This window comes from Phragmites australis, chromosome 6, assembly GCF_958298935.1.
Source record: "Phragmites australis chromosome 6, lpPhrAust1.1, whole genome shotgun sequence".
Classification (NCBI taxonomy): Eukaryota; Viridiplantae; Streptophyta; class Magnoliopsida; order Poales; family Poaceae; genus Phragmites; species Phragmites australis.
The window spans coordinates 43385342-43397463 of NC_084926.1; the positions used below are offsets into that span (position 1 = coordinate 43385342).

Genomic DNA, 12122 nt, shown 5'->3' on the forward strand with positions numbered 1-12122 from the left:
ATATTACAAATCTGACCGAGAGGCCAATAAGCATAGTGGAAAGCAAAAGCCCAAGCCACATGCAGCTTAGGGTGTGAACAAGACCTTTTTAAGACTACTCTTCATCTTCGGCTTCACCTCCGGCGAAGTCGGCATCGGCTTCCTTATCTGAATGACAGCAAGAGTGAGTACGGAAGGTACTCAGCAAGCCCTAAACTACTTCAAAATGTTGATAGATGCATAAAGGGGTTATTCAAGGATAAAGCTTTATGGCTTAGATTTAACCGTAAAGTAGTTTATTCAGGTATCCAATTGTATCAACTATGATCGACTTCAAAATATTTTAAGTAGTTCAAAGCCAGGTAACAAGCTATATTTTTTGGGGGGGAGGGGGGTTCGGTCCTGGAAGGGGCTACACCACACTCCGTAATCCCTTTTGTCATATCTAGTGTACCTTTAGTACCACACAGATCTTGGCGGATTGAGCCAGCAACTTTATCACACGGACATCTAGTCCACACACTCACTCATCAAGACACACGCACCCGGAGTCTAGTCAAAAAGGTTCTGCCTTCGTATGTCCATAACCGTGGACATGACTATTCGAATAGATTTACACTCTGCAGAGGTTGTACAGCTTTACCCATGCGATATGCTTAGCCTCCATCCGTAGCCAGCAGAGGAGAGAATCATACCGAGACCCTTCAAACACTTTTCCTGACGGGCTTTTCCATGAGACACGCCAGGTACCAGAGCTGCATGTTCCGAAGGCCAGCTTCCCTTTTTAAGCCTAGGCCGGTTCCTGAAACCTCCAAACAGCGAGACAGATGGACTCTTAGCTGCTCGCTGCTCTCAGCCTCCTCGTATGATGCCCAACCCAGTCCGATGAAGGAGAGGTCAAGTCCTGCCCATTCATGACGCATGGTTGCACGGGAGTTGCTAAGGTATGGCTGCGAAATGACTCGGTTCTTAAACAGCCAGGGCAAGTATCTTCCGGTAATGAATACCACAAAGATAACTCAAGTCCCCAAGAGTATCCTCATTCTGAGTACTACTCCACTTGCCCCCCCCCCCCTGCCAAAACAGTTTTCACCCATTTTTACACGTCACCCTCCACATCCCACACGACATCAAGAATTTCACAACCATCACGACATTCACAACCATCGAGGATTCATGGTATATGAGTTATCATTGATACAATAAATCTTGTCTCCGAGGAGATGTGTTTTTAAAAGTGACGTCTCCGAGGAGACGTATTCAATCCTAAGCATGCTAGATATCAAGACGTCGTCTGTCATTAATATAGATAATAATAGGTAATTCTAGGGTGATATATATTTTGATAACATTTATGTCATGGCAAGTGTTTAATAGGATTAGCTACCATAAGCAGTTGTAAAAATGCAATACATAGCACATGCGATATAAATCCAGTTTTAAGTTAAGCATGCAGATTATTTGAAAACATAGGTTCAATATGATCAAGGAGATAGGGTTTGCCTTCTCCAGAGTTTTCTTCGAAGTCTTGATTGTAGTCGAGATCCTTCTCACTCCTGACACTTCTCGCACAACACTCACAAAACTCTGGTTGCTCTGCAATTGTGACTATGATCAATAATAGCTATACTAGAGAAGAATCAGATAACATCAAATGAAAATCCAAATGAGCCCTAATATATATCACAATGTGATAGATGAGTAGATCTTGATTTTAGATGAATTTCGGCGAAAGTATCATCGAAATCGGAGCCAGAACGGAGAAGTTATGCCACCGGAAGATTTAACCTAAATTAAATCAGAAAATTACCAAATATTACTATTCATGGTGGGGCCCACAGGTGGGGCCCACGTGAACAGTGAATGGGCCCATTGAGGAGTAGCCTGGTGGGTCCCACATGAACATCAACCGGATGGGCTGAGTTGGGCTTAATTTGGGCCTGGATGGGGTCAGGCTGTATAGTGCCAGGCCTGCATAGTGCAGGCCCGCTCGGGTCTTAGGCTGGTGGCTAACGGGCTAATGAAGCTGGGTCAGCCCACGGACACACGACCTTTGACAGTCGGGTCGGCCTGGCAGGCTAGCTGGCCACTGGGCCGAGCCATGGACTAATCGGCCAGGCCGAGCCATAGCCCGAGGCTGCTTCAAGCGCACGCGCAGGCACTGGTGCCGGGCGAGCGACGGAGGGGATGGGGGAAGTCGGTCGACGACGTGAAATTGATGGTAGCGCGCACTGGGAAGCTCGCCGGAGAAGGGTTCCAGTCGAGGTTTCACGTGGACGAAAGCACGTCGACCTACTACGCGATACAACAGACTCGGCTGGGAGCTCGTCGACGAGATCACGGCTGGAGAGGGGGCAACGACGCGGGGAAAACGGGAAGCACCTCCCCTGCACAAGGAGGGGCCAACTTGCAAAGAAAAGAGGCCTAACGTCTGTATACATCACGGCATGATGGCCGGATCACATCATAGAGCAGAGGCACACCAGCGGCGAGCGCAAGCACAGCAGAGACAAACTCACGGCGACGCGCGGCAACAAGCTAAGAGGGAGCCCGGGGGATGCCTACATGCTGTCTACACGGACGTCAGGGGGGACTGGAAGGCTCACCGGCGTCTGGGTTGAAGGAACGAGAAGGCAGCCGGTGGCGAGAAGCACCAGCAGCGATAGCGTTGTCTCGGCTCCGTGCGTGGGCGGCTCCTGTTAGGCTTCCAGCAGACAAGCGGTGGCATAGGGACAACGATGGCTCCCCGGTGCTCCTCGGCAACACGTCGACAGTGGGTCGGTGATGGTGAAGTCACAACGGCGACAATGGCAGTGCTATGGCCTGGCGAAAGGGAGAAAGAGGGAGAGAGAGAGATTAGAGCTCTATTTATAGAGGGGAGAGGGACATAGAGAGTCAGTGTGGCTTGCTGGCGTCACGTGACATCGGCGACGAGGTGACGGCCGACGCTCACCCTTTTTCCCGGGGCATGGGCTGCCTGCGCCGACCAAGCGTGGGCGTGGGTGCGGGCTGGAAGTCACACGATATGGGCGCGGAGCATGGGCAGCAACAGAGAGAGAGAGGAGGGAGAGAGCGGGAGAAGCGGAGGTCGGTCGGGGCGCACGAGATATTTCCTGGAGAGGGGAAACAGCGGCCGACGATGGGCACGTCGCGTTGGAGGGAGGAGAAAGGAGGAGAGGCGCGGGCGCTTGCGGGGTTGACGACACATGGATGGCCAGGGCTCACGCGCGGACGCGGGCGAGCGAGTGTGGGCGCGGCCGGGCCGCCAGCGCGGTGAATGGGCCGGTGCGCACGGGGGAAGAAGGAAGAAGGCCGGTTGTTGGGCTGGCCGAGAGAGAAGAAAGGGGAGAAGGAAACCGGCTTAGGTGAAGAAAAGGGAAAAGGAAAAAGAGAAGGAGAAGAAAAAAAAGGATTTTGGAATAATTCAAATTGGAGAATTTGAATTTGGTTTTGATTTTTGATTGAGATCAATTCAAAGAGACATATTTGAATTAGGCTTTGGACTTGGATCTTGAGCTTTCTCGGATGATTGGAATCAGGGGATTTGAACTCGAATTGGATTGGAGCTGAATAGAATCTAAGAGTAGATTTGAAATTGAGAGACATTCAATTTCAAACCTCCACACAAAAGAACCATAGAAATCTCAAACTAATGCATATAAACCAACTTAATGAGAGACTATTTTGAAATTGATTTTAGTGCACTTTGAAATACCTATGCAACTTAGCACAACCCATAAATATGAATGTATATATATACTGGTATATATACATCCACATACCTATTTTATTAATCTTAGTTAGCTTAATTAATCCTAAAAAGTTTTAATTTGGAGTGAATTTTGTAATTTAATTGGCATGCTTAAACTCAGGTTGTTACACGACATGTGGTTGCTGAAGTGGAAGGAGAAGCAAGTGAGGATGAGAAGGAGGATTGGTTGGATAGAATTTACACGGAGCATGAGATAAGGACATTGAAGGCTATACATGTGGATGTGCCTAAGGTGTCGGGCTATATGGACATTTCATTGACCAAGAATGCTCTTTGTGATAATGGCTTAATGTCTACGAAGGAGGAACGAGACAGTGAGAAGGAGTTGATTAAGAAGGGAATAATATTTGATAGTTTTGAGGAAGTAAAGTTCTAGTTCAGGGACTACTCAGTGTGGCAACACAAGCCATACGACGTGATTCATTCTTATGCGAAGGAGAGGTACACTATCAAATACCAGAGAGGTTGTGGATGGGGTGTATGAGTCTATCTTATTCCAAGTGATGGCCTAAAAGGACAATGATGTCGCCTAGAGGGGGTGAATAGGCGTTTTTACAAAAATTCAACACTTTCTACCATTGGCCTAAACTTGCAGCGAAATATAAACTAACGAGTTTTTCACAAGAAAAAAACCCAAATATGCTAGGCTCAACTAGTGCACAATCACCCTCAATAAGTGTGGAAATTACAATCCTAAGGTGACAAAAATTACTCAATTCTAGCAAGAGATATGCAATAAAACTTAAATTGAAAAAGGCTGAAAACACTGTTCATATGCCTGAAATTACTGTTTATCCGGAGTCTCCGGTGTGTACAGGTCCGGAAACTCCGGTAAAATCCGAATTCTCCGGTTTCTGTACAGAACAGAGCCCGAAACTGAATAAAATTAATGAGTGGAGAGTTCTAGCTCAAACCAAATGATGTCGTGTGTTCCCGGAGATGATTCCAAGTAGATTCACGAAGAACCTACACACAAATACACACAAACAAGTATATCGAGCAATATGCACAAAGATTTGAGCAAGAACATAAAAGTAAGGAAACAAGAGAGGAGACACAAAGATTTATTTCCCGAAGTTCGAATTCACCACCGTGAATCCTACGTCTCCGTTGAGGAAGCTCCAACGAGCCGAGTCTCTTTCAACTGCTTTCCTCGATCCACTAGCTTTATCTCTTCCCTTTCGGAGGCGAGATCGACCTTCACAAACTTTCCCGCGGCTCACCACACGCGCGGGAGCTCACCGGGCAACACCTAGCCGGCTAGGAGGCTTCACCTCCAAGAGTAACAAACGCAATCGAACTTCTTGCCGAGAACTCAAGTGCTCAAGATTGGATTTTAGCTCACTTACACTCAATCTTCCAATCTCTTAACCCAACTCACTTTTCTTCTCAAATCACACACTAGAATTGAGTGGGAGAGGTTCTTTTGGCTCTAAAAATGTGTTCTTTCGTGCCCCTTGCAGCAGCCCCAAAGGATGGGGTGAGTGGGGTATAAATAGCCCACTCCAAACAACTAGCCGTTACTGTTTTTGTCAGAACTGACCGGAGTATCCGGTGAACACCGAAGTATCCGGCCCTAAATCCAAATACGGCGTCAGAATGGTCACAGAATGTGTCAGAACTAGCCGTTATGCTCTTTTCTGGACTTTTACCGGAGTATCCGGCCTACACCGGAGTCTCCGGTCGGCACTTGATCTAGAAAACAGCCCCGGAGACTTCCCGGAGTCTCCGGCCACTCCAGGTAGTGGAGTATCTGGATTTCACCGGAGTCTCCGGCCTTTCCAGGTACCGGAGTATCCGGCATACACCGGAGTCTCCGGCCACAGCACAGCTGACCTCCGAAAAACGGCGATAACTTTTGATCCCGGAGTCTGATTTCGACGATTTTGGACTCTATAGAAAGCTTATTCAGAGGGCTACACATCCCAACTAAATTCATGACCTAAAACACATAGGATAAAATTAGTAACACTCCAAAACCCATTTTGGACACTTCCGCACTTTCCGCTTCGGACTCTTAACAACAAACTCTCACTTTGGGTTTGGTTGGGAACTCTTGAGCACTGAGACGCGACAATTAGCTCACATTGCATCCCTCTTAATAGTGTGGCATACCTATACTCAAATTCAAAGATAAAACTCGTTTGAACCACTTTGAGCATTTGAAAACTTTCAAGTACCGCTTCTTTTTCTTTCAAACCTTGAGGGTTGCCAACTTCCATATATTCTTCACTCCATTTCTTCTTGATTTCTTCATATGATTGATGTGAATCATCCATAGCTTCCCATAGCCTCGCACGGTCCATCGCGCAAAGCCTTCACTCGCTCTTCACCACCACCTTGGTCCTTCGGCGCCAAGCCATTTGCTTGCCCTTCACCACGGATGGTCCATCGCAGCTGAGTCTTGCTTGCCCTTCATCGTCTTGCCATAGAAAACCACTTTGTATTCGACATCTTCAAGGAATTCACTTTTTCATATATGGAGTCCACTCTTGTTCTTCACTCTTGGCATATATGATTTCAATTTAACTCATGCCTTCTTATGGATCCTAACCCTAACTCACTCTCAAGCACAAAACACATGGGTTAGTCCGTAAAACCTAAATGACAACATTTATACCTTAAGTTACTCGATCTCCACAAGTAACTTATTAGCCTTCATGCATATTGTCAATCTTCATATAGAACCTAACGCCACTCATTCTTAAACACATAGCACACGGGTTAGTCCATAAAACTCTATTAACAAATCATACCTTTAGTTACTTGATCTTCACAAGCAACTTAGCCTTCAAGCTTATTGCTAATCTTATTGAGCTTCTTCTTCTTCTTATGAGCATCACTAAAATCTTAATGACTTTTGATGTAATTCTTTGAACTCATGGCATTTCTCAAAGAATCCATGCTTCATCATTTATGCATCTCCTATGAAATAACCTAATAGCAATTCTCAATATGATTGTTAGTCCATAGGCATTGTCATCACTTACCCGAGCATCACCTAGAGCTCATGCATCTTGATGCATTTTCAATCTCCCCATTTACCTAGAGCTCATACATATTTCTCATCCATGCATCACCTATGGAACAACCTACTAACAAATTCAACACCATTGTTAGTCCATAGGTATTGTCATTAATTGCCAAAACCACACATAGGGGCTAGATGCACTTTCATGGCCGACGATGGAAAATCACAAATGTTCGACTACCTCACACTTGCGGGTCAGCGAGGCTTGAACAAGTGCACTCCCAGTGCACGACGAGGTACCTTGGTCGGCGTATCGCCCGTATAGTTTGGGCAGACCCAAACATGACCGTGGTATCTCTAATTGAGTCTATAGTTGGTTTTACCAATTACCGCGTGTTGTGTGGCAAGGCATTGAGGGCGAAGGAACATGCTATGACATTACTATAGGGAGATTGGAAGGAGGCAGACGCGAGGGTACCTAGGATCTTTGGATGCAATTTCAAATTTCAACCCCGGGACTAAGTGGTTCATTTTATCTGGTGGCATGATGGGTAGCGATAGTAGTGTCATGAAGCCCGTCATGCAGCGTGTGTTTTGGTGCTTTCCTCAATACGTGGAGGCCTTTAAGTATTGTCGGCCCGTGATTAGCGTCAATGTCACTTTCTTGACGGGAAAGTACAAGGGTACACTGATGATTGTTGTTGGCATCGATGCGGAGGATCAGTTAGTTCCCCTAGCATTTGCGCTGACAGAAGGAGAGAGGAACAATAGTTGGTCTTGGTTCTTGTATCTGGTTCATCGTCACGTAATTGGGGTAGCGCGCCAAGTCTGTATGATATCGGATCGGCACCAGGGTCTCCTTACCCTCCTCTTGTGCACCAGTGATGCATGTGTCATTTTGCTGCAAATATTTGGAGAAGATAGAAGAGCAAGGAGGTAATAAAGAAATTAAAGATACTTTACAAAGTTAAAGAGGAGAGATAATTTAACAAAAAGCTTGTAGAATTAGAGAATGTCTTGAACGAGCCTGTGACAGAGTGATTGAAGATCGAAATAGCTAATAAGTGCAAATGGGTGCTAGCGTATGATGGGGGTGGTTGTAGGTATGGAACAATGACCACAAATATCTCAAAGGTATTTAACAATGTCCTTAAAGGCATCCATGCAATATCAGTATCTGCTATCGTGAGTACACCTTCCACATATGCAACTTCTATTTTATCGATCGGTGGAAGAAAGCACGCAGTGGACTTGATGCTGGTGAGGTACGGGGAAAAGCTATCGCTAAGCACCTCATGAAGCAGAGAAAAATATCTGCTACCCAAGAGACATAACCCTTTGATCCAAATAGCTATGTTTACAATGTTACATCCGCATTTCAAACTAGCGCCGGGGGTGAGAGCTTTGACGACAGGATTTGTAGAGTAGACTTTAACTACAGTGAAATGCACATGCAAGACCCCACAATTGCTGCATATCTCGTGCTCTTATGTTATCATAGCATACCGGATAAGAAGGGTGAACCCCACATGAAAATCTAAAAAATTAGTTTAAAATACGCTAAAAAATTCTAATGTGGGGTCGATAAATTCGGCTTCATCTAGTGATCTCGTCCGTTGATTGGGATACGAAGCGATCTGGAATGTTGACTTTGCGAACCAGGAATCGGCTTATTGGATATCAAAATCAATTTTGCATCAGGAAAGTTATCTCCCATAGTGTTTTACCTGGACCGTTGGATGGTATCAGAGGTGGTTAGAACAATTGATTTTACGAACCCTGAACCGACTCTGAATATATATTAATATAATACTAGCTAAATACCCATATATTATAAAAAATATATAAATATTAGACATGATAATATTAAACAAAAACTTAATGTATAGAGATGTAGATAAGCCATAGGAGCACAGAAAGAACACGTAGAGAACGATGTTGTAGTTTGATTTCAGATGAGATCTGACAAAAGAAGTATGAGATTATCCGTTAATTTCTTTTCTAATTTTTTTATTTATTTAGTGGGTAACTGTTGGGATGATCTCTCGCCCCCTTCGTATGGCAAGCCGAAGTCTACTAGTGGCTAAACACTAACAGGTGTTGCAGTGGTGTTTCAGCAAATGCAGGCGAAGGTCATGGTGGACCTTCGGCCGGAGCCTAAATGTTGGCCTACAACCTCCCTCATCCGTACAAACGAAGGCCACAGTGGACCTTCGGTTGAAGCCCGAAGGTACGTCTGCGACCCCTACCGCTCGCGCAGGCAAAGGCTACGACAGGCCTTCGATCGGAAGCCGAAGGTTGACCGGCGATTCCGCTCACCGGAGCGGGCGAAGGTACTGGCGTGTCTTCGGCCGGAGGCCGAAGGTTGACCCACGGTGCCGGAGGGCAAGAGCGAAGGTCGTGACGAACCTTCAGTTGGAAGCTGGAGAGGGACCCTCAGTGCAGTCATGAGACTGGTCGAAGACCATAAATGGACGTCGAAGTCTACTTAACTGTCCTGTGCACAATCGTAATTATGTAAATGTAATTGATTGTACCATAATACCCCTAAATATGCTAGGAATGTGGTAGTTGAGAGAGTTTAACTATAAATCCTAGCGTTAGGTAGTTAGATACGAGCTATAAATAGGGTAATACTATACCTAAAGTGACGGGAGAAATCAAAATTATTTACTCATAACACGTGTCACACCCTGGAACCTTCGGTTTTCCCGTAGAACGAATGTCTTCTTTGTTTGGGGTTAGCGGTTCCAACAATAACGAGATGACAGAGGTAGATAAGTAAAAGTGAGTAAATTATTAAAATTTTATAAGTTTTTATTATATAAAAATAATAATAAAAGAGGTGACGCGAGATGTGTTTTTATAGTAGATTTTTTTTAATTTAATTTCATTTCATTAGCTTTCGCCCTCGACTCTTTTTCAAATAAGCCCCTCAAATTCCAACGTCTCCAAACCAAAGCTCCAACCCAATCGATTCATCCCTCTCACGCCAGCCCGATCTCGCCGGCGCCGCCTCCTCCCTCCTCTCCGGGACTCTGGGCACCGCCGCCGCCACCACTCCCTATCCTAAAACCTCAACGCTCCTCGCCGCGCGCCTCCTATCCCTACCTACACAAAGCTCTGCTTCTCCTCCCACTCGGGCGGCAGGCTCGGTAACAGAGGCAGCGGCGGCGCGATGGGGAAGCACGAGTTCCTGACGCCGAAGGCTATCGCAAACCCGATCAAGGCAAAGGAACTGCAGAAGCTGCGGTGGTTACTGTCAGATGTGCCAGAAGCAGTGCCGCGACGAGAACGGGTTCAAGTGCCACTGCATGTCGGAGTCGCACCAGCGGCAGAGCAGGTGTTCGGCCAGGCGCCCGATCGTGTCGTCGAGGGATTCTCCGATGAGTTCCTCGAGTCCTTCCTCACCCTGATCCGCCGGGCGCACCGCCACTCCCGTGTCGCCGCCACCGTCGTCTACAACGAGTACATCGCCGACCGCCACCACGTCCACATGAACTCCACGCGCTGGGCGCCTGGGCCACGCTCACCGAGTTCGTCAAGTTCCTGGGACGCGAGGGTTTCTGTAAGTTCGAGGACACTCCCAAGGGGTGGTTCATCTCCTACATCGACCGTGACTCTGAGCAGGCCGTCAAGGCACGCCTCAAGCGCAAGAGGATCAAGTCAGACCTCGTCGAGGAGGAACGACAGGAGCGCATGATCGCCCGCCAGATCGAGTGCGCACAGAAGTCCCTAGCCAAGGCCACTGATGGTGATGATGGTAATGATGGCGAGGACGAGTCGGAGTCCGAGTCTAAGTCTGGCAGTGAAGAAGAGTATTCGGGCTCAGACAATGATCGGGAGGATGACTCGAAAGCGGCTAACAAGGCGACAAGGAAGATTGCAATTGCACTTCAGAAGGCTGCGCCAGGGCTGAAGCTTAACCCTTTTGAGGATAAGCCGAAGGTGAAATTTGGTCTCGACGAAGAGGAGGAGCGTGCTCGAGAGAAGAAGGATGAGGTGGCCAAGAAGAAAGGGAAGGATGTGAATGCAGCGGAAGCGAGGAGGTCAGCATTGGACGAGCTGATGAGGGAGGAGGAGAAGGCCAAGGAGAGGAGCAACAGGGATTGTGGTCAAGGTGATGAGCAAGTTGCTGGTGGAGAAGGGGTACTACAAGCAGAAAGGGGCGGCCAAGAGAGTGATCGATAAATATGTTGGGGAGATTGAGATGATGAAGTGCAAGCATGTTCTCATGGTCGACCAAGATGAGCTTGAGACTGTGATCCCCCAGATTGGTGGGCTGGTGCGGATTGTGAATGGGGCTTACCGGGGTTCGAATGCCAGGTTGCTCTCAGTGGACACAGAGAAATTCTGTGCAGAAATTCTGTGCAAAAGTGCAGGTTGAGAAGGGCCTCTATGATGGGAAGGTTCTCGGGGCCATCGAATATGAGGACATTTGCAAGATTGCCCCAGTGATACACAATGTGATTCATTTCATTTCCTGTATCATTACTGCTGCCAACCAGAGTTATGCGACCTGGTGTACTAGCTCTTTCAGTTAGATGCCTGATAGCGAATGTGCTTGTGATGCTTGTGCTGGAATTATTTTGTTAAAGAAGTTCAATATGTTGACGTTTCTAGTTCATTCTAGCTGCTGAAGGCGTAATGTTCGAGAAAATGGTCTCATGTATGTCTGCTTGTTCAGAGTACCTGTATTGACAATTTTGTAACATTTGGTTAACTTCTTCATGTCTGTTTCTAGACAATCTTCTTACCAGATATTTTCTTGGTAGTTTGAACATTACTTGTAAGTATCACTCTTTTTGATAAATCTGTGTTATTTTTTGGTGCTATCAGGAAGGTAAAAGACTCAGTTAAACAGAAGAACACCATCAAAAGATAATTGGAAATTAGTAAAAGCAGCATTTTGATGTTTTTATGCTTTTGCTTTTTTTTTTGCTATGATATTGCATTTTTTCTATGTGTGTGCTTTAGACAGTTATTTGATGAAACTGTGCCTTTTTCCGCATTTCTCTCCTGAACTGTAATTTTAAGGAAGTCGCAAAAAGTTACATATAGCTTTTTAGCAAATCGATTGATGAACATGATTTGTTTAGCAACTCCAAATGAAATGAGCCTAGTTCAAATCTCTCAATGACACATAATTTTATCTATTTGAAAGACGATGTCACTTTTGCCTTATCCCTGTTTTCATAGAAAAAGATGGTCATACCAGTTAAGTCTAAGAAACTACTCCTGAAACTAAACCACAATTGCTCTGTGAAATTTGGACTTTTCGTCAGCCTCATTACTACTCCTGAAACTAAACAACAATTACTCTGAATTTGGACTTTTCTTCAGCCTCATTATAGCATATATGAATACTGAAATGACAGCCTAGATGCAGCTGTCGACACA

General features: G+C 46.0%; 1 pseudogene; it reads left to right on the forward strand.

Annotated features, from left to right (window-relative positions):
* Positions 1 to 9677: 9677 nt before the first annotated feature.
* Positions 9678 to 11523, forward strand: LOC133920712 (KIN17-like protein; annotated as a pseudogene).
* The last annotated feature ends 599 nt before the right edge of the window (positions 11524 to 12122 follow it).